Source organism: Pongo abelii, chromosome 1 (genome assembly GCF_028885655.2).
Source record: "Pongo abelii isolate AG06213 chromosome 1, NHGRI_mPonAbe1-v2.0_pri, whole genome shotgun sequence".
NCBI classification, from domain to species: Eukaryota; Metazoa; Chordata; class Mammalia; order Primates; family Hominidae; genus Pongo; species Pongo abelii.
In genome coordinates this window covers 205,534,548-205,558,309 of record NC_071985.2, presented here as the reverse complement: position 1 = coordinate 205,558,309, position 23,762 = coordinate 205,534,548, and the positions used below count along the sequence as shown (strand labels likewise).

Below are 23,762 nucleotides of genomic sequence, written 5' to 3'. Positions count from 1 at the left end.
GGCTTGACGTTCAGCTTTCCTTCGGTAAGCTATCCCATATCTTTCCAATAAAATATTTTTGTTGTTGTTGTTATTAAGACCAGAATTGGTCACTGATGTTTTCAATCAATGAACCATGGCTGATCCAATGTCTTATCTATAAAAGACATAGAAAATCAGCATAGTGAAAATTCCTAGCATAAAAAAATCTATTGCTTTTATGTGACAGTTTAATATTCTCCAGGCAAGAGACAAATTACAACTTTGTGAAATGGGTTGTGAACTACAAAACTAATAAAAATCATTCAGAGATGAAAAGAATGAAAGGTGAGAGAGGCATTACATGTACTCTGCCTCTGGTATACAATTCCACTTCCCTACCAAAGAAGGCAATGGTAGGAGAAGGAAGCGGAAAGTAGAAAAAGCTTCTCCGGCTCCCTTGAATAGGAATCTGGCAATAATCTGGCTGCTACTTACTAGCATGCACCATCCGAGGCACTGTGTTAGTCCTTCATATGCAGCGCCTCACTGACTTCTCCCAAGGGCACAATTATTATCTATCATTTGGCTATATATATTCTGATTCTCTCCACTTTACAGAAAACTGGGGCTGTTGTTAAATCATTAAGTTGAAGTCCCAGAGGTGGGAAGGGCAGGATCCAAACACAATTGTGTGACTCCAGCGCTGGGTTAGGAGCACCTTGAAGGTGAAGGAGCCCAGCGAGCTGCCGCTTCCTAGTCCAGCCTCACGTCAGCATCCCTGAGACCTAAGTTCCTCCCACTCAGATTCCTGAGCCAATCCAGAGAGAGGCCAATGGATATTGATAGACTCTGCATCTCTCCACCCTCTCCGAACCCAAGAGCTTTGTCTGCAAACTTCGTACAAAGCACTCAACTGCTAGCTTCTGAGGTTCCCATGAGTCACCTCTGCTGCCTGCAAGATCTGGGTCTGGATGAGCCCTAGCCACCCCTATGCCCCACCCTCCCAAGTTATGGCACTTTGTAAGCCCTGCTTCTCTGTGTTTGTGTCATTTACTGGGGCTAGATTTCTCCCACTCCCATTCTCGGAGACTTAGTAAAGCCTAGTGGTTACATTTAACCAACTAGGCTTACACAACAATCCTACTAAAAAGGCATGGTTATCATTTCTATTTTTAGGTTGAGGAGCCTGAAGATGAAGACTCTTACACACAGAAGCACAGACTTTGGTCTGCTTCACCACTGCTTCTGTGTGTAAGATTTAATTGGATTGCTGTGAGGATAAAATGCACTAACCTATATAACGTGTGTGTGTGTGTGTGTGTGTGTGTGTGTGTATTACAGTGCCTGGCACCTTGTAAGCACTCAGTAAACAATAGTTGCTATTCTCATTACTTTCATTGTTCATTGTTATCCCCACACTATAGTCTGCCCAGCCTAACTCTCATCCCCATCTTCTGGTTTGGGGCCTAGATTTCCTGCCTTTTCTTGTCAATACATATTTTTTTTCTCTCTAGAAGTGAATCCCAACCCTGGGAGGACTCCCAGATCACTGATGAGTCTTCTTCTATTATACAGATCTCCCAGAATCAGGAGTTTGGCCTGCCTGCCTTTTTCATTTATTAAACTTATTTCCGAGTGGATTTTTGTTGTGATGCTCACCAATTTTCATTTAGGACTTGAATGTAGGTAGTAGTCCCTGGGAGAATCAATAAAGAATGGGGGTACATGGGCTGGGGTTAGAGGCTGGACTCTCAAGTTAGTTGGGCCTGACCTGGCCCTTGCTGGCTGTGCTTCAGTTTCCTCAGTTACAAAATGGGGAGTTTTGGTCAGGTGCAGTGGCTCATGCCTGTAATCCCAACACTTTGGGAGGCCAAGGCAGGCGCATCACTTGAGGTCAGGAGTTCGAGACCAGCCTGACCAACATGGTGCAGCCTTCCATCTCTACAAAAAATATTAAAAAAAAAAAATTAGCCAGGCGTGGTGGCTCATGCCTGTAATCCCAGCTATTCGGGAGGCTGAGGCAGGAGAATTAATTGAAGCCGGGAGGCAGAGATTGCAGTGAGCCGAGATCATGCCAGTGCACTCCAGCCTGGGCAACAGACCGAGACTCTGTCTCAGAAATAAATAAATAAAATAAAATAAAATGAGGAGTCTCTCTCTTTCGGGGATGTAGCAAGGATTCCATGATATAGTGTCTGGAAAGCCCATGTGCCTGGCACAGTGTAGGTATGAATGATGTCAGTTTCCTTCCCTCTTGGGCCCATCAGCAGCTTGAAATACTGCCAAAAGCATCTTAAAAGAGAGGTCTCATCTCTAAGGAAGTGGAAGGGTGCCCCCTCTCCTGTTGCCCCCTCTCCTGTTGCCCCTTCTACTTTCTCCCCAGCCACTCCCTCCTTTCATCAGATGAAACTTTGTCATTCTGAAGTTGGGGGTGGGAGGTAGAGAAACAATGGGCAGAGAGGCTGTTCTGAGGGCCCCACGTGGCCCTCCCTGCTCGAATGCCATTTGGTCAGGAACCAGGCTTGCCGTTTACAAAAACACATCCATTCTGGAAACTACCAGTTAAGGAAAAACTTTTTTGAGTCTTCAAAAACAGCAGTAAAAGGCCAGGCATGGTGGCTCACGCCTGTAATCCTAGCACTTTGGGAGGCCAAGGTGGGCGGATCACCTGAGGTCAGGAGTTAGAGACCATCTTGACCAACATGGAGAAACCCTATCTCTACTAAAACTACAAAATTAGCCTGGCGTGGTGGTGCATGCCTGTAATCCCACCTATTCGGGAAGACTGAAGCAGGAGAATTGCTTGAACCCGGGAGGCGGAGGTTGCAGTGAGCCGAGATTGCGCCATTGCACTCCAGCCTGGGCAACAAGAGCAAAACTCCATCTCAATAAAATAAATAAATAAAATAAAACAAAAACAGCAGTAAAGATGATTAAAGAGGTAGAGAACCGGGCCTGTAGGGAAAACTCCAGTACCTGGATTGTTTAGGTTAAGGAAGTAAAGGCTGAAGGGCTAGGATGAGCTGCTGAGAAACAGTATTTGAGGAGGCAGAGCCAAATAGGACTGGTAAGTATATGCTACAGATTGAGAGGGGCGAGGGGCAGGGCGTTAAAAGGGTCTTGGCAAGTCCATTGATGCAGGGGCCTAAATTAGGTGGCTCTCCTTAAGAAAAAGAATGCAGAATTATAAACACAACATTACTAGGACCCTTCTTGGGCTTTAAAAGGAGTTTGTGCAGGTGAGGGGCCCTGGGGCTTAAACTCTGCTAACTTCACAGTGAATTTACCTCTAGCCAAGGGTGCAACAAGTAATCTGGTAACACAGGTTAGGGAAATGGTCTCAGAGCTTGATTGTTCTGGAAACTTCTTCTCTTCCCCTAACTAATGCCTTCTTAGCTTGCAAAATGCAATGCAAGCCTGCCCTCCACTCAGAACTCCTACCAGACGTGGCCCTTCCCCACCATGGCGGTTTCGTGCTTCTCCTTCATGCCTGTACCTATCACACACTCATTTGTGCCACTCTGCTTGTGTATTAGTCATCTATTGCCATGTAACAAATTCTCCAAAATGTAGGGGCTTAAGACTATACCCATTCATTCTCTCAGTTTTAATGGATCAGGCATCCAGGCATGGCTTAGCTAAGTCCTTGGTCAGTGAAGGCTCAGTGGAAAAGATCTGCTTCCTAGCTCACATGATTGTTGGCAGAATTCAGTTCCTCACAGGCTGTTGGACTGAGGCCTCAGTTCCTCAAGAGCTGCTGGCGGGAGGCCTCCCTGGGTTCTCTGCCATGTAGGCCTCTCCATCAAGTAAGTGTGGCAGCTGGCTTCATCAGACCAAGCAAATGAGAGGGCAAGGAAAAGAAAGAGAGAGCTACCAAGATGGAAGTCACAGTTCTTTGTAACCTAATCACAGAAGTGACATCCTATCACTTTTGTCATATTTCATTCATCAGAAGCAATTCACTAGGTCCAGCCCATATTCATGGGTAGGGAATTACACAAGGGCATGAATATCAGGAGGCAGGGATCACTGGAAACCTTGTCGAAAGCCGCCACCACAACTGTCACTCTTTCTCATTAACTGTTGCCCTGCCTGCCTCTGCCATTCCATTATGAGCTCCTTGAAGATGAGGACCACATTTTACTCTGTGCTTCTTGTGCTTGTTAAGTGAATGGATGATGAATAAATGAGTGATTAGTTACTCAAAGTAGCAGAAACAGAACCAAAAGCAAGTGCATCATTTTACTTAAAAGAGATTTATTGTCTTCTGACCCAGCCACTTCACTTCTGGAAAGTTAAGAAAATAATCAAGAATGTAATTATAAGAGTATATTAAGAAACTTAGTTAAGGCCGGGACTGGTGGCTCACTGTAATCCCAGCACTTTGGGAGGCTGAAACAGGTGGATCACTTGAGGTCAGGAGTTCGAGACCAACCTGGTCAACATGGCAAAACCCCATCTCTACTAAAAATGCAAAAAAAATTAGCTGGGCGTGATGGCACATCCCTATAATCCCAGCTACATGGGAGGCTGAGGCACGAGAATAGCTTGAACCCGGGAGAAGGAGGTTGCAGTGAGCCGAGACTGCACTCCAGCCTGGGCAACAGAGTGAGACTGTGTCTCAAAAAAAAAAAAAAAGAAGAGGCTTAGTTAAAAGGTAGTCCGTTATAGCATTGTTTATAATAGCAAATTGCCCTCTCAAAAACAAAAATAAAAACAGCTAAACTGTAAACTAACTGAATGTCCAATGATAAAAGATTGATTAGCTGCTGAGCTATACACATACAGTGGATATTCTGCAGTCATCAAAATGAAAAATGCCCTGTCTCGCTCTGTCGCCCAGGCTGGAGTGCAATGGCATGATCTCAGCTCACTGCAATCTCCGCCTCCCAGGTTAAAGCAATTCTCCTGCCTCAGCCTCTCGAGTAGCTGGAATTACAGGTGCACACCACCACGCCCAGCTAATTTTTATATTTTTAGTAGAGACGGGGGTCTCACCATATTGGCCAGCCTGGTCTCTTGGCCAGGCTAGTCTCGAACTCCTGACTTTGTGATCCACCCGCCTCGGCCTTCCAAGGTGCTGGGATTACAGGCGTGAGCCACCATACCTGGCCAATACTTTTTTTTTAAGTTACAAAGCAGTGTATGCATTTCATCTTTATACAAAGTGAATATACATGTTAAAATATCTGGGGCAGATACTACTTAGTCCAGGGCCTGATAGCTAGGCTGGTTCTCTCCTTTCGAATGGGAGACCTCTGCTGCAGACAAGCTCCAGCAGATCCTCAGTCAGGCCAAGAAGCATCCAAGCTTGATCCCTTCTTTGTATTTATTGGATTTAGAGGTATTAGAAAAGCATTGTATGTCTTAAGTCTGGCATTGTTCAATCCAGATGTTAGTTAGGACAGAAAGAATTACCCAGAGGCCCGGTGCGGTGGCTCATGTCTATAGTCCCAGCATTTTGAGAGGCCGAGGTGAGCAGATTACTTGAGGCCAGGAGTTCGAGACCAGCCTGGCAACACAGTGAAACGCTGTCTCTACTAAAAATACAACAAATTAGCTGGATGTGGTGGCGTGTGCCTGTAATCCCAGCTACTCGGGAGGCTGAGGCAAGAGAATTGATTGAACTTTGGAGGCAGAGGTTGCAGTGAGCTTAGATCGTGACACTGCGCTCTCACCTGGGCGACGAAGCGAGACTCAGTCTCAAAAAAAAAAAAAAAAAGAAAGAAAGAATAACCCAGAGCCCTGGAATAAACTGGGTCCCAACAATCCATCCAAGTTTTACTCAGTGAATGTGGATTATAGCAAACTAAAGAAAGAAGGTCCAGATTTGTAAATGAAGTGTTTCACTATTAAAGCTGCTTTCGAATGAAGGTCTTTCTGAAGCCATCCGCACAATTTTCCATTTAATCAGGAAATATTTCTCCTCTAAATACATGAAATCATGTTGATGTAACGTGTTGGAGATTACACTGATTAATAAATAACTGAAACTTGAAAAATAAATCTGGAAGGATTAGATCAGTTTTGAACAGCCATGAAGTTCATTCAGTTAAGCCAATTTTAAGTTTCATTAAACAAATAGGTGTTTTGGTTTTTTGTCTTATTCACATGACAGGATGTCTGGAGTCAGGCAGGTTCTGGCCCTAGTTCTTTCTAGCTCAGTATCACCACAGTTCTTTTGGTTTTCCCCCCTTGCTTGCCACCCCATGGTCATATGATGGCTGCCCCAGCTCCAGGCATCTCACCCACATTCAAAGCAGGAAGAACTGGTATGGGAAAGCTCCAGTCATGGCTGACTCTTTACTAGGAAAACAAAAGCTTTCCTAGAAGTCCCCCACCAGACTTCCTTAACTCTCCCACTGGCTGAGTCATATGGAGATTCCCAGACACAGGGGAGGCTGAAGACACTAGAAACAGAATTTCATGATTGATAATAGAAAATTATGATTTGTGCTCCAAGGCTGGGCACTCAAACAAGCTTGGAATTCTGTTAATGAAGAAGGGGAAGGGATCAAGTAGCTGTTACCCCCTTTAGACAGGACACAGTGCTTCCTACTTTGTCACAGTCACCTCACTCCTTTTAGATTGCTTTACTCAATTAATCACCTGCCTAGCCCCTGTGAAGGCATTTGAACTTTCAGCACTTGGATACAAGGCTCAGAGTTAGAAAGTGTGAAAAGATTGCTAACTGTCTCCATTATCCATTACTTGCCCCTTTCTTCTAGTAATAAAATAACTTTCACCCCAAGATATAGCAGGGTATATGGCTGCCCAGATCCAGATCATAGTTCATGGTCACTGCTGCCATGGTAGCTAGCTGGGTGTGACCATGTAACTAAGTACTCACCACTGGAAAATGTATAGATTGATGTGATCATCACTTCTACATCATTTCCTAAAGTGAAATTGTTAGCTATTTACTTCCTCTTTCCCCCACTTACCACAGGCTTGTATATAGATGCTTCAATGATGTCCTTGGAGGCAGCAGAGCAACAAGATAGAAGGAACCTGTATCCCCAAATGACTACCTGAAGCAGAGCCCTTTACTCTCCTCTGGACTCATCCTGAATCACCCATATGCTTAAAGGGATAAAACAACAACAAAAGACAAAATAAGAACAACAAACAAAACCTGTAAAACAAGAGATTCAAAATAAATTTGCTCTAGCTGGGGCATGGTGGCTCATGCCTGTAATCCCAATACTTTGGGAAGCGGAGGCAGGAGGATCACATGAGCCCAAATGTTCAAGACCAGCCTGGGCAAGATAGTGAGACCCTAAAGTAACTGGGCATGGTGGCCCATGCCGATAATCCCAGCTACTCGGGAGGCTGAGGTGGGAGAATCACTTGAGCCCAGGAGGTTGAGGCTGCACTGAGACATGATCCAGGCATGGTGGTGAGCACCTGTAATCCTAGCTACTCAGGAGGCTGAGGCAGGAGGATTCCTTACACCCAGGAGTTTGAGGTTACAGTGAGCTATGATCACACCATGGTACTCCAGCATGGAAGACAGAATGAGATCCTGTATCAGTAATAAATAAGTAAATAAATAAATTTATTCTGTATTTTTGAGCCTCTTTACTAAAGCAGCTTATTCTGTTCCTTAATTCATACAGGAAAGAAAAAACAAACTTCATTATGCCATTGGTGTGTTGTTAATAGTTAAAAAAAAAAAAAAGAAGAAGAAGATTGGGAGCTAGGATAAAAAAACAGAGAAGTCAAATAAATGGAGGAATAAAAGATGTTCTTATAAAGACTTGCATTACTGGGGAGGCAACTGAATAAACAGGCAGGACAGTGAAAGAGCCTAGTCAGATGCCCACTGAGCTCTGCTTTGGAGTTAATGTGGTTTGGTGTTGAAGCAAAATACAAAGACCAGGGTGAAGTCAAACCATTGCAGCCTACATATGGCAGGAAGGCCCATGGTTCAAGAAGGGTCTGTGTAGATATGAATTAGATGGGAGGACCATTAGTCAGGGTCCTTAGGTTGCAAGCAACAGAAAGCAACTCTGACTTGCTCAAACAAGACAAAGAATTTACTAGAAGGACATTGGGAAGACCAAAGAATCTAAGGAAGATCTCAACAGCCAAGGCCAAGAAAAGGATAAGATGTAGGTAAGCTCTGGGAATCCCACTTACAGAAACTTGCGGTTTCCCTAGTATGCAGCAGAATCACCTGGAGGGGTTTTTAAAACACAGATTGCCGGGGCCTACCCCCAGAGTTTCTAATCCAGTAGGTGTGGGTTGGGGCCCGGGAATCGGTATTTCTAACAAGTTCCCAGATGCTGTTGCTGCAGGTCAAGGGACCCCCTTATGAGAAGCACTGCTTTAGGGGAAACACATCAAATGACTCAGCTCCCACTTCCTTCCATCCCTGAGTGTCTCCACAGTTCCAAAGTCCTGAGAAAGTCCAGTTGACCCAGGATTGAGTCACTCCTGTGGTCAGAGAGGTGGCGTTCTGTGATTGGCAGCCATGTGAGCGTCACTTGGGGTGGGGATGGGGGAAGTTCCTCCAAGGAAGGAACACTGGACACAAAACTAGAAGATGTCCTCAAAATGGCAGTTGGGCAAGCTGAATGCACAACTCTCTCCATCTGGAGCAAGATCTTCAGCAGCAACTTCTCCTCTCAGGGCAGAAGTTCCAGAATAGAGAACTGGAGGCGGGTGGGGTGGTAGGGAGACGGAGAAGGGGGACTTCTACAGACCATTATCTCTATTCGAACCTCATTTCATTTCCTGTCAAGAGAGGACACTCCTGCCCCCTAGAGACCAGTGATCAATTCCACAGCGGCTTTGGTGGCTATGAAAGCCCTGAGGAGTCAGTAGACCTTGCGTTGAGATCCATTTTGACCAGTTAGGCCACAGCCCAAGACATCATGTCACCGTGCATGTTGTAGCTTTTTTCAGCTGCAGAGAAATTTCAGAGATAGTTCCTGAAAAGCCTAAGCATCTCATTTTTGCATCATACTGTATGTGCTCCTGTAGGGGAGAAGAAACTTCCATCTACCCTCTTAGGTTCTATGGCTGGCCTAAGTTTTTTTTTTTTTTTTTTTTTTTGAGATAGAGTCTCACTCTGTCGCCCAGGCTGGAGTGCAATGGCACGATCTCGGCTCACCACAACCTCCGCCTCCCGGGTTCAAGCAATTCTCCTGCCTCAGCCTGCCAAGTAGCTGGAATTACAGGCGCGCGCCACCATGCCTGGCTAATTTCTGTATTTTTAGTAGAGACGGGATTTCACCATGTTGGCCAGGCTGGTTTCAAACTCCTGACCCCAAGTGATCCACACGCCTTGGCCTCCCAAAGTGCTGAGATTACAGGCGTGAGCCACCACGCCCAGCCTGGCCTAAGTATTAATACTAAACAGACATAAGACAGAATAATATGAGAAAAGCATACAAAGTTTTAAAATATTTTATCTATACACAGGAGTCGTCAGAAGGAAAGTGAAAACCCAAAGAATTAATTAAGCCCAAAAGTTTATATACCTTTTTACATAAAGGTATATATTATTCTTTTACATAAAGAATAATAAATCGGTGGGTGATGTGAACTGGAGTCTGAGCCAGCTATAAAGAGAACAACAACAACAAAAGAATGACAGGCTGGGCTTGGTGGCTCACACCTGTAATCCCAGCACTTTGGGAGGCCAAGGCTGGTGGATCACCTGAGGTCGAGAGTTCAAGACCAGCCTGGCCAACATGAGGAAATCCCGTCTCTACTAAAAATACAAAAATTAGCTGGGCGTGGTGGCAGGTGCCTGTAGTCTCAGCTCCTCGGGAGGCTGAGGCAGGAAAATTGCTTGAACCTGGGAGGCAGAGGTTGCAGTGAGCCAAGACTGTGCCACTGCACTCCAGCCTGGGCAACAGAGAGAGACTCCGTCTAAAAAAAAAAAGAATGACAAATTGTGGGGATGTGACAAGACAAAGAGGCTTGGGCTAAAGGCAGTTAATTGTGGGACAATGACTAGGAAATACATGGGGTTATTTTAGTAGGTTCATTCGTGTAGGCCCACTGCGCCATCAACCCTCAGTCTCTGGTGATGGGAATGTTCTTCTCTTCCTGGTACAGAGAGGGCACCTTTCTCATGGGAAATTTTATGATCTCCATTTGGGTAAAAAGATGGAGTTCAGAGGGCTCTTCCTGCACCTGCTGTTTCTCAAGTGACTTCAGCTCAAAATAATATGCCACAGTGGCATATTTTGGGGTGGCATATCCTGAACCCCTTCACTAACAATGAATTTTCTTCTTCAGAAAAACTTGGTAGTGGTCAGGCACAATGGCTCACAGTTGTAATCCCGGCACTTTGGGAGGCCGAGGCAGGCGGATCACCTGAGGTCAGGTGTTCAGGACCAGCCTGGCCAGCATGGTGAAACCCCATCTCTACTAAAAAAAATACAAAAATTAGCTGGGTGTGGTGGCACATGCCTGTTATCCCAGCTAGTTAGGAGGCCGAAGCAGGAGAGTTGCTTGAACCTGGGAGGCAGACGTTGCAGTGAGTCAAGATGGTGCCACTGCACTCTAGCCTGGGCGACCTAGCGAGACTTTGTCTCAGAAAAAAAAAAAAAAGAGAAAAGAAAAACTTGGTAGAGAAAAAAAAAATCTGTTAACCTAATTAAACAAGCCTATAGTTGTGTAAGTTAGACTGTCAGCTATCAGATGCTCTTATAATGTGGCTCGCCTGAGCTTACAAATGAATATCACGATTTCAAGGAGTGTGTTAAAACCATTATGTTAATATTTACACAGCAACCAATGTAATACACCATATTAATTGAATAAAGAACAAAAACCACCCCTCCAATAGACGCCTAAAAACATTCGACAAATTCTAACAGTTTAAAAGCATTCAACAAACTAGGGAGAGAAGGGGACTTTCTCAATCAGATAAAGGATGTCTACAAAAACCCCCAGCTAACATCATACTTCCTTGTGAAAGACTGGACGCTTTCCCCGAAGATCCCTTGTTAAGATTAATGGTTGCAGGGGCTGGTGGTGGGGAACAGGAAGTGACTGCTAGTGGGTATGGGGTTTCTTTTTGAGGTGGTGAAATTACTGGTGATTGTTGCACAACTTTGTCAATGAATATACTAAAAATCAGTAAGGGTATGGTGGCTCACACCTGTAATCCTAGCATTTTGGGAGGCTGAGGCAGGAGGCTCACTTGAGCCCAGGAGTTCAAGACCAGCCTGGGCAACATAATGAGACTTCGTCTCTACTGAAAAAAAAAAAAAAAAGAAAAGAAAAATTAACTGGGCGTAGTGGTGCACATCTGTAGTCCTGGCTACTCAGGAGGCTGAAGTGGGAGGATCCCTGGAGCCCAGGAGGTCGAGACTTCAGTGAGCCATGATTGCACCACTGCACTCCAGCCTAGTCAACAGAGTGAGACCCTATCTCAAAAAAACAAAACACCAACAACAACAAAAAGTCACTGAAGTGTACGCTTTAAAAGATACCTGAATTAAATCTCAAAACTGCTTTTTTTTTTTGAGTAGGGGACAGGGTCTCACTCTGTTGCTCATGCTGGAGTGCAGTGGCTTGATCTCGGCTCACTGCAACCTCCATCTCCCAGGTTCAAGCAATTCTCCTGCCTCAGCCTCCCGAGCAGCTGGGATTACAGGTCCACACCACCATGGCCAGTTAATTTTTGTATTTTTAGTAGAGATGGGGTTTCACCACGTTGGCCAGGCTGGTTTTGAGCTCCTGACCTCAGGTGATCTGCCTGCCTCAGCCTCCTAAACTGCTGGGATTACAGGTGTGAGCCACTGTGCCCGGCCGGCCCAAGAGCCCAAGTTCTGTGCTCTTGCCACTCCTATCCTCAACTTGCAGGCTTATCTTCAGGCCGCTTTAGATCTAGCCATCCTGTTTGCTTTTTTTTTTTTTTTTAAGAGATACGGGTCTCACTATGTTGCCCAAGCTGGTCTCAAACTCCTGGCCTTAAGTAATCCTCCCATGTTGGCCTCTAGAGTAGCTAGGGTTACGGGCGGGAGCCACTGTGCTAGGCCTGTTTACATATTAAAGTGAACCCATGTATTGGTCAGGATTCTTTTGGTTACAAATGTCAGAAATCTAACCCAGACTAGCTGAAAAAAAGTAGTCCAAACGGACTTCAGACATGTCTGGATCAAGGAGAGCATCGGAACTCTCTTCTTTCTATCTTTCAGGGTTTATTTGATTTTGTTTGGCTTCATTCTCAAACAGGTAGCAAGATGGCTGCTGGTAGTGCCAAGCCATTACTGCTGTGTATCTTTTTTTTTTTTTTTTTGAGACAGAGTCTTGCTCTTTCGCCCAGGCTGGAGTGCGGTGGCCTGATTTTGGCTCACTGCAACCTCTGCCTCCCAGGTTCAAGCGATTCTTGTGCCTCAGCCTACTGAGTAGCTGGGATTACAGGTGCCCTCCACCATACTCGGCTAGTTTTTGTGTTTTTAGTAGAGACGGGGTTTCACCATGTTGCCCAGGCTGGTCTCGAACTCCAGGGCTCAAGCGATCCACCCGCTTCAGCTTCCCAAAGTGCTGGGATTACAGGCGTGAGCCACCGCATCTGGCCCACTGCTGTGCATCTTATGAGACAGAAAGAAAAAAAGATGGTAAGCGGGAAGGAAAAGAGAGAGACACTGTCTTTCTTCTAATGTCCATATAATAAATATGAAGGAACTTATTAACTCACAGGCCTATCCCTGGACCAATCACTGGGGCCAAAGGAATACAGACCTTGGATTGGCCAGTCTTGGGTCTTCTGCCAAGACCCAAACCACAGGCACTGAGCTGGACTCGGGAGAGGAGGAATAATTTCCCATAGGAAGACAGATCAAGCAATGAAAATGTGCCTGCCACACCCTAGAAGGCTGTAGAACATGAGGACATGAGCCATGTAGGACATGAGGATGACGCCAGGGTTCCAGTGCAAGCTGAGACTTAAGGGTACCTTCCAAGAAACCAGGAGAAAAGAGCACAAGGAACTGGAGTTTTTGGAGGGCCTAGTATGTGTTGACCCAAGAGCCCAGAGCTACTTGGAAGTGGCAGAAGCTGGGCTTAAACAATGTGTTTTTTAGTTCCAAAGTCCATGCTGTTAGCACTGGAAGGACTAATCAAAGACAGAGGGGCTGAGACAGAGAGGAGCTTTATTCTTGTAATAGTGAGAGATGTCCAGGAGGCACTGTGGAGGGGGCACTTATCCCAGCCTGGGAACAGAAATCAGAGAAGACTTTCTGATCCCACTACTGGGTATCTACCCAGAGGAAAGGAAGTCATTATATGAAAAAGATACTTGCACACACGCATGTTTATAGCAGCACAATTTGCAATTGTGAAAATATGGAACCAGCCTAAACGCCCATCAATCGATGAGTGGATAAAGAAAATGTGGTATACAGGCCGGGCGCGGTGGCTCACGCCTGTAATCCCATCACTTTGGGAAGCTGAGGCGAGTGGATCACCTGAGGTCAGGGATTCGAGACCAGCCTGACCAACATGGAGAAACCCTGTCTGTACTAAAAATACAAAATTAGCCAGGCGTGGTGGTGCATGTCTGTAATCCCAGCTACTCAGAAGGCTGAGGCAGGAGAATCGCTTGAACCTGGGAGGTGGAGGTTGCGGTGAGCCGAGACTGCACCATTGCACTCCAGCCTGGGCAACAAGAGGGAAACTCTGTCTCAAAAAAAAAAAAAAAAAAGAAAAAAGAAAGAAAGAAAAGAAAAAGAAAAAAGAAAGAAAAGAAAAGAAAAAAGAAAGAAAAGAAAAGAAAAAGAAAATGTGGTATATATATAATCCTAGCACTTCGGGAGGTTGAGGCAGGAGGATCACTTGAGTCCAGGAGCTGGAGACCAGCATAGGCAACGTGGTGAGACCCTGTCTCTACAAAAAAAATATTTTACATTAGCTGGATGTAGTGGCTTGTGCCTAGCGGTCGCAGCTATGGGGGAGGCTGGGGCAGGAGAATCACTCGAGCCTGGGAGGTCAAGGCTGCAGTGAGCCGTGTTCATGCCATTGCATTCCAGTCAGGGTGACAGAGTGAGATTCTGTCTCAAAAAAAAAAAAAAAAAAAAAAAAAATTGGAGTCAATCTTCTCAAACCTTGTTGGTGATTTATCAACTAAGTGTATGTAATATTTTAAATTCTTCATTGTCATTTCAACAGTGTTCACAGTATCTTCACCAAGGAGTAGATTCTATCTTAAGAAACCACTTTCTGGCCAGGCGTGGTGGCTCATGCCTGTAATCCTAGCATTTGGGGAGGCTGAGGGGGGCAGATCACTTGAGGTCAGGAGTTCAAGACCAGCCTGACCAACAGGGTGAAATCCCGTCTGTACTGAAAATACAAAGAAATTAGCTTGGTGTGGCAGTGCACATCTGTAGTCCCAGCTACTCAGGAGGCTGTGGTGGGAGAATCTTGAACCTGGGAGGCAGAGGAAGAAACCACTTTCTTTGCTCATCCATAAGAAACAATTCCTCAACTGTTCAAGTTTTACCATGAGATTTCAGCAATTCAGTTGCATCTCAGGCTCCACTTCTAGTTCTAGTTCTCTTGCTATTTGTACCACATCTGCAGTTACTTCCTCCACTGAAGTCTTGAACCCCTCAAAGTTATCCATCAATTGACACATAAAATTAACAACAAAAATCATCCATGAGGGTTGAATTCAACTTCTTCCAAAACTACTGTTTACGTTGATATTTTGACCTCCTCCCATGAATGACAAATGTTCTTAATGGCATCTAGAATGGTGAATCCTTTCCAGAAATTTTCAAATTTCCTTTTTTCCCAGATCAGGCCAGGTGCGGTAGCTCATGCCTGTAATCCCAGCACTGTGGGAGGCTGAGGCTGGTGGATCACCTGAGGTCAGGAGTTCAAGACCAGCCTGGCCAATATGGGGAACCCCCATCTCTACTAAAAATACAAAAATTAGCTGGGCATGGTGCCACACGCCTGTAATCCCAGCTACTCCTGAGGCTGAGGCAAGAGAATTGCTTGAACCCAGGAGGTGGAGGTTGCAGTGAGCTGAGATTGCAACACTGCATTCCAGCCTGGGCAACAGAGCAAGACTCTGACTCAAAACAAAACGAAAACCCCAAAAAACAGATCCATCAGAGGAATCACTATCTATGGCAGCTATAGCCTTATGAAATGTATTTCTTAGGTAATAAGTCTTGAAAGTCAAGGCTGGGTGCAGTGGCTCATGCCTGTAATCCCAGCATCCCAGCACTCTGGGAGGCCAAGGTGGGTGGATGGCTTAAGCTCAGGAGTTCAAGACCAGCCTGGGCAACAAAGTGAGATACACCGCTCCTTGCCGACCCCCCAACGCCACCGCCATCTCTACAAAAAAAAAAAAAAGAAAAAGAAAAAAGAAAACAAAGATTAGCCGGGAATGGTGGCATGTGTCTGTGGTCTTAGCTACTCGGGGGGCCAAGGTGGGAGGACGGCTTGAGCCTGGGAGGCAGAGGCTGCAGTGAGCCGAGATCACGCCACTGTATACCTGGGAAACAGAGTCAGTGAGTCAGACTCTGTCTTAAAAAAAAAAGAAAGTCAAAATCACTCCTTGATCCATGGGTTACAGAATGGATGTTGTATTAGCAGGCATGAAAACAACATTAATTTCCTCATATATCTCTGTCAGAGTTCTTGGGTGACCAGGTGCATTGTCAATGAGCAGTCATATTTTGAAAGAAATCTGTCTTTCTGCGTAGTGGGTCTCAATGGTGAGCTCAAACGACTCAGTAAACTATGCTGTAAATAGATGTGCTGTCATCTAGGCCTTCTTCCATTTAGAGAGCATAGGCAGAGTATGTTTGGCATAATTCTTAAGGGCCCTAGGACTTTCAAAATGGTCAATGAGCATTGGCTTCAACTTAAAGTCTCATTGAGGCCAGGCGTGGTGGCTCACGCCTGTAATCCCAGCACTTTGGGAGACCTAGGCTGGCGGATGACGAGGTCAAGAGATCGAGACCATCCTGGCCAACATGGTGAAACCCTGCTTCTACTAAAAAATACAAAAATTAGCTGGGCATGGTGGTGTGCACCTATAGTCCCAGCTACTTGGAAGGCTGAGGCAGGAGAATCGCATGAACCCGGGAGGTGGAGGTTGCAGTAAGCCGAGATTGTGCCACTGCACTCCAGCCTGGGTGACAGAGAGAGACTCTGTCTCAAAAATAAATAAAATTAATAAAATAAAGTCTTGTTGATCAGGGTGGTTGTTGCTATAGGTTAAGGTGGCTGTGGCTATTTTTTTTTTTTTTTTTGAGACGGAGTCTCGCTCTGTCGCCCAGGCTGGAGTGCAGTGGCACAGTCTTGGCTCACTGCGACCTCCGCCTCCCAGGTTCAAGCAATTCTCCTGCCTCAGCCTCCTGAGTAGCTGGGATTACAGGCGCCTGCCACCACGCTCAGCTAATTTTTTATTTTTAGTAGAGATAGGGTTTCACCATGTTGGCCAGGCTGATCTCGAACTCCTGGCCTCAGGTGATCCGCCCACCTCGGCCTCCCAAAGTGCTGGGATTACAGGTGTGAGCCACAGCGCCCAGCCAGCTGTGGCTATTTTTAAAAATAAGGCAACAATTGGCTGGGCACAGTGGCTCACGCCTGTAATCCCAACACTTTGGGAGGCCGAGGTGGGTGGATCACTTGAGGTCAGGAGTTCAAGACCAGCCTGGCCAACATGGTGAAACCTTGTGTCTACCAGAAATACAAAAAAAAAAAAAAAAAAAATTAGCCGGGTGTCGTGGCACACACTTGTAATCCCAGCTACTCTGGAGGCTGGAGCAGGAGAATCTCTTGAACCTAGGAGGCGGAGGTTGCAGTGAGTTGAGATCACACCACTGCACTCCAGCCTGGGTGACAGAGGGAGACTCCATCTCAAATAAATAAATAATAAATAAAAATAATGCAACAATGAGGTTTGCACCATTGTTGGATTCTTCTTTTCACTTGAACACCTAGAGATCATTGTAGGGTTATTCACTGGCCTAATTTCACTATTGTTATGTCTCAGGGAACAGGGAAGCTCAAGGATTAAAGCAGTCAGAACACACACAACATGAATGGATGAAGTTCACCATCTTACATGGGTGTGGTTTGTGGCACCCCAAAACAATCACAGTAGTAATGACAAAGATAACTGATAGTAGATCACCATAACAGATACAATAATAATGAAAAAGTGTAAAATATTGCAAGAATTACCAAAATGTGACATAGAGACACAAAGTGAACACATGCTGTTGGTAAAATGGCGCCGATAAACTTGCTTCAGGCATGGTTTCCACTGACGACCACGCTCTGATATTTTTTCTCTCTTGCCTAAATTCCTATCTTAAGGGACATGGGGAGTCACGCCCTACAAACAATAAAGTCTCTCAGATGAGTTTTATTTAACCCTATATAACGCGGCGTACTTTCCAACCTGACTCTGGCATAAGATCACATGACAGATAAAGGAAGAAATAAAAAATTTTGGCAGGGCGCGGTGGCTCACACCTGTAATCCCAGCACTTTGGGAGGCCAAGGCAGGCGGATCACGAGATCAGGAGATCAAAACCATTTTGGCTAATATGGTGAAACCCTGTCTCTACTAAAAAATACAAAAAATTAGCCGGGCATGGTGGCGGGTACCTGTAGTCCCAGCTGCTTGGGAGGCCGAGGCAGGAGAATGGCATGAACCCGGGAGGCTGAGCTGACAGTGAGCCGAGACCACACCACTGCACTCTAGCCTGGGTGACAGAGCAAGACTCCATCTCAAAAAAAAAAAAATTTATCCCAAAATGTTTTTTTGCCATATTTTGAAATGGTCCTGCAAAGCCATCTTTTATGGGGGAAAGTTTGCATCTGTAAAAAATCTCTGAGGCTAGGCGTGGTGGCGCACACCTGTAATCCCAGCACTTTGGGAGGCTGAGGCAGGCCAACTGCTTGAGCCCAGGAGTTGGAGACCGGCCTGGGCAACATAGGGAGACCCCATCTCTACAAAAAATACAAAAAAATTAGCTGGGCAAGGTGGTACATACCTGTAGTCCCAGCTACACAGGAGGCTGAGGTGAGACGATCACTTGAGCCCAGGAGGTTGAGGCTGCAGTGAGCCATGATCACACCAATGCACTCCAGCCTGGACAACAGAGCAAGATCCTGTCTCTAAAAAGAACAACAACAACAAAAATACCTTGTTTACACAACCAGATCTTTCCGTTTCCAGGTCCTCCCAATCCTAAAGAGATTAACTGAGAGTCTAGCACCTTTTTAAGGTCTGAATAGGAAATATTTGCCATCTACTGCCTTTAAGGGCAGCCACCTGTGAAACTTTATCTACATAATAAGAACCTCGATCTCCACAACCCCTTCTTCTAACTCAGACACTCCTTTCCATTGATTCCAGATTTTTAGATAATAATTCTTTCAACCAATTGTCAATCAGAAAATCTTTGGATTTACCTAAGACCTATAAACCCCCTGCCACATGCCCCCTTCAAGTTGTCTCACCTTTCCCACCAAACCAATGTATATTGATGTCTTATGTCTCCCTAAAAATGTATAAAACAAAAGAAGGTGTAACCCAACCATCTTCGACATGTTCTCAGGATTGATTGAGGCTGTGCCTCGGGCCGTGGTCACTAATGTTTGGCTTAGAATAAATCTCTTCAAATATTTTGCAATTTGGCTTTTTTTGTCACATCACAAACCTTTGATTTGTTGTTGTTGTTGTTGTTTTGGATATTTAAAAAGTTTATTTATTTCTTTTTTTTTTTTTTGAGATGGAGTCTCGCTCTGTCACCCGGCTGGAGTGCAGTGGCATGATCTCGGCTCACTGCAAGCTCCGCCTCCCGGTTCACGCCATTCTCCTGCCTCGACCTCCCGAGTAGCTGGGACTACAGGTGCCTGCCACCATGCCCAGCTAATTTTTTGTATTTTTAGTAGAGACGGGGTTTCACCGTGTTAGCCAGAATGGTCTCGATCTCCTGACCTCATGATCTGCCCGCCTCGGCCTCCCAAAGTGCTGAGATTACAGGTGTGAGCCACTGCGCCCAGCCTAAAAAGTTTATTTCTATTTTAACTAGCCCAAAGACCCAATTATTTGAGGGCTGAGCTGATTTCTGACACATGGTCTATAGACCCTCCTCTTGGAAACTTACTTTCTCTCCCCTTCCAAAAAAGTCTGCATCTTCCATCATGATGCACATTTTAAGTTAAAATTGCCAATACAACCCTCAAAATGCAAGTTTATTGAATAAAGCTGAGAAGAGCAGTAAACAGACAAAAAAAAAGTGCATCCACCTAAATAAAAAAATTCACATAGTTCAGTAACTGTTTAAAGTTTTCACATGCAGAGGTTAACGTACAGGAAAATGTTGGGAATAGCATCTGGACGTCTTGAAATGCTGAAAGCAATGTACAGACACACAAAGACATTAAGATTTAGCTATAGGTCAATTAACAAACCTATGCAGTCCCCACAGAGTCACACATCCTAGTTCCAATTTCTCCTTTTAGGCACAAGCAAGTTGCCACACTCTTTGTAATGGCTCACATTGACCATTAATGGTGTTGAACAATAGTAGCAAGTTTAAATATCCCTTCATTTACAGAACCATCCATCCTATCAGGGAAGTATGCAACATGCTTCAAAGAATAAAAAGAGAACTTTAAAAGCCCAGATACTACTCATAAAAAAATGAATGGAGAAAAGCAAGTAGGGTCTGTGCAACACAGTGCAGTATATTGTACAGAATAGTTTTAAGGCCATGGCAGTCTATAAATTAAAACTGATATTCATTAAAAGAACTTACTGTTGACTACACTCTGAGTGTTCAACACATTTGGAAATGCAGTCTGCATAAGTGCTGCTTAACAAAAGAAACAAAATCACACACAGTGTGAGGCAACACATAAGCAGGTGTACCATAGAGTTTTATCTACTGCAGTGACCTATATGAATAATAATTTACAAATGAACCAGTATTAATATGTCCCTTTATGTATACGGAAGTCACTAAACTACAAAACATATTCATTTGAGGTTTTTAGACATCTCTATCATAGAAGCAAAGGAACAGCATCAGTTCCTCAGTTCTCTGTGTGACTGATTACTAAACAACCTGTAGACGTCGAGCATGATTACATTAGATAAAGCAGGCAGGTCTAGAGTTGTCACAATAATCAAGATGTCTAATGGCACCAGTCAAAAGAGTGCCAAACCTTACATCCATAAAAGGGAAAAATAAAAATTTTTTATTTGTTTATAAGTACCTTTTGTGCTGAAAGTCAACTTTATGACTGGATATAAAAAGTCAGGAGTTAGAATGTCATGCAGCAGCACTGATTTAATGACTGGAGATAGAACAAACAGATGTTTGAATAAAGTCTGACATTCTTAACAGGTTTTATTACATTGGGTGGAATGCTTTAAATTCATGAAAGCTTTTCAAAAAATCTTCAATTCTCAGCCCCTTAAAAAAGTATGCTGAACCAGGAAGAAAAAACAAAAGACAGAAATAATGACCTGGACAGATACAAAACAGCATGCTTTTAGTTTCTCCCATATCCCAACTGCCATCTGGCAACAAAGAGTTCTCAGAAAGTAGAATATCTTTAATATTCATCAGAGAGAATCTCACCAGTGTAAAGAACCAATATTGATTTGGTGCCTCTGCTCACTCTCTGCAGACCATTTTGGATTCCTAAGATGTAATTATACATTTCACATGCATTTGTGAGACTAAGATAAACATTATGTTTATATAAATCCCACAGGAATTATTCAGGCTTAAAGGTTTTCTAAATACTGTGTGTGGCACTAGAAACTTCATGCTGTATCAAGTCAGTGTCAGTATTAAGCTACTGGACTCTATAAGGAAATATTATAGATAGGTATTTACTGAAAACCAATATAAAAATCTGGCCCAGAAAGACCAGAACAGAAATATGCAATTTTCTTGATTTAAGATGGTCAAAAGTGTGTGGGCCTTTTTTTTTTTTTAAAGCTCTACACATGGCTTAAGACAGGTATGTGTAAGAAGCCTTTTTGTGTGTGCTGACTTTATCATGACAACACTAGTTGATTCTTTATGAGGGATTATGGATACTCATCTTCAGCAGTGCACAAGAGAAATAAACTCTGAAAAAGGCAATTTCTTCGGTTTAGGAAGGACCGTATTCTGGGAATTACTTCAGAGGAACGGACAATAATTCTAGGATTATAGTCAAGAAGGACTGGAAGACTTCAGGAGACGCTTCAGTTTCTTCCAGATTTTGAATGCTGAATAAGTGTGATATCTATATTATCCTTTTCTTTGCAAGAAATTGAGGCTGGGCGCAGTGGCTCACACCTGTAATCCCAGCAGTTTGGGAGGCCGAGGCGGGTGGATCACGAGGTCAAGAAATCAAGACCATCCTGGCCAACATGGTGAAACCCCGTCTCTACTAAAAATGCAAAAATTAGCTGGGCGTGGTGGCGGGCGCCTGTAGTCCCAATTACTGGGGAGGCTGAGGCAAGACAATGGCTTGAACCCAGGAGGCGGAGGTTGCAGTGAGCCAAGATCCTGCCATTGCACTCCAGCTTGGTGACAGAGCAAGACTCCGTCTCAAAACAAACAAACAAACAACAACAACAACAAAAGAAATCGAATAGCGGCAAACTTCTCTATCCTGAATAGCAGACAGGCTCATTTTTTCAATTAGCTGTTTCTCATCCAAGGCATTAGAAGATCTCCCTTGTTTCCAAGCACTTAGCACTGGAATTCCTTGCAACTGTGGTTTCTCTAGAAGATTATGTAGCTCATTTCGGGAAGCTTCTATCTTTTCACGATCTGCAGCATCTATCATGTAAACAATAGCACTGACTCCTCTGCAATACCGCTCCCACATGCTTCGAAATCCGGCTTGTCCTCCTATGTCCTAGATCTTTATTGTGACGTTACCTTGTTACTTTCCTCATGTTGAAGCCCACTGTGGGTATCATATCTTCACTGAATTAACCTGACGCGATGACATTGACAAACGTGGTCTTGCCCGAGTACTGCAGCCCGACGAGCATCAGCTCCATCTCCTTCCAGAAGAGCGAACGGAACCCGACCAGCAGGCAGCAGATGAGTGCCAGCATGATGGCGGCCGGGAGCGAGGACGCACGGGAGGACGCAGAGCGGAGGCGACTACGACTTCCACAGGAGCAGGCCTCCGCCCAGACCCCCCAACGGCTCCTTTGGGCCCCGGGGCGACACAGGCGGGCACCAGGGGGCGGCAGCAGCCCCGATTTGGTTTTTTTTGTTGTTTTTTTTTTTCTTTTGAAACGGAGTCGCGCTCAGTCGCCCAGGCTGGAGTGCAGTGGCGCGATCTCGGCTCACTGCCAGCTCCGCCTCCCGGGTTCACGCCATTCTCCTGCCTCAGCTTCCCAAGTAACTGGGACTACAGGCACTCGCCACCACGCCCGGCTAATTTTTTGCAGTTTTAGTAGAGACGGGGTTTCACCGTGTTAACCAGGATGGTTTCGACCTCCTGACCTCGTGATCCGCCCGCCTCGGCCTTCCAAAGTGCTGGGATTACAGGCATGAGCCACCGCGCCCGGCCTCGATTTGTTAAAAAAATAAAATCTACAGCCTGAGCACGATGGCTCATGCCTGTAATCCCAGCACTTTGGGAGGCTGAGGCAGGAGGATTGCTTCAGGCCAGGAGTTCAAGAAAAGTCTAGGCAACAAAGCGAGACTCTGTGTCTACAAAAAATAAAAAAAATTAGCCAGGCGTAGTGGCATGCGCCTGTAGTCCCACCTACTGGGGAGGCTGAGCTGGGAGGATCACTTGAGCCCAGGAGGTGAAGGCTGCAGTGAGCTGTGTTTGCACCACTGCGCTCCTGCCTGGGTGACAGAGCGAGACCCTATGTTAAACAAACAAACTCTACAAAGCGCAATAAAGTAAAACGCAATAAAACAAAGTATGCCTGTATACAGAAGGATGTGTGTTGGTTATATGCAAATATTGCACTATCTTACATAAGATATTTTGGAATCATGGAGGCGCTAGAATCAATCCCTGGTGGATATCGAGGGTTGACTGTGTATTTATTCAAGCAACAAAAAGAAAGCCTCATGGCTGGAGTAAGAGTCAGGGACAGTAGTGATTGGGCAAGAGCCAAATCCCCACGGGGCTTGATAAGGAATTTGGATGTTATTTTAGGCATAATAGGAAATTGGAAACTATTGAAAGGTTTTTTTGTTTCGTTTCATTTTGTTTTGAGACAAGGTCTCATTCTGTCACCCAGGCTGGAGTGCAGTAGCACAATCACAGCTCACTGCAGTCTTCACATCCTGGGCTCAAGTGATCCTCCCATCTCAGCCTCCCGAATAGCTGGGATTACAAGCATGCACCATCACACCCGGATAGTTTTTGTATTTTTAGTAGAGATGGGGTTTTGCCATATTGGCCAGGCTGGTCTCGAACTCCTGGCCTCAAGTGACCTGCTCGCCTCGGCCTCCTAAAGTGCTGAGATTACAGGCTTGTAATCTCACCTTGTGATCCACCACGCCCCACCATGGAAACTACCGAAAGGCTTTGTACAGAGAAACAACACGATATTTTTTATTTTATTTTTATATTTTTATTTTTTGGAGACAGGTTCTGGCTCTTCCACCCAAGCTAGAGTGCTGTGGTGTGATCAAGGCTCACTGCAACCTCATTCTCCTGGGCTCAAGTGATCCTTCCACCTCAGCCTCCCAAGTAGCTGGGACCACAGGCATGTGCCACTGTGGCCCACCAATTTTTTCTTTTTTATGGAGATGGGGTCTCACTGTATTGCCCAGGCTTACAATCTATGATTTTTTTCAAGACAGGGTCTC

At 45.0% G+C, this 23,762-nt stretch overlaps 1 protein-coding gene and 1 pseudogene across 1 annotated transcript in view; both read right to left on the bottom strand.

Annotated features, from left to right (window-relative positions):
* Positions 1–23,762, bottom strand: part of EYA3 (EYA transcriptional coactivator and phosphatase 3) — a 205,789-nt gene that overhangs the window by 130,797 nt on the left and 51,230 nt on the right. The window contains exon 2 of the mRNA XM_054538878.1: positions 17,952–18,075. The gene's annotated coding sequence lies outside the window, so the exon portion shown is untranslated. The remainder of the gene's footprint in view (positions 1–17,951; positions 18,076–23,762) is intronic.
* Positions 21,061–22,203, bottom strand: LOC100936371 (ADP-ribosylation factor-like protein 8B; annotated as a pseudogene).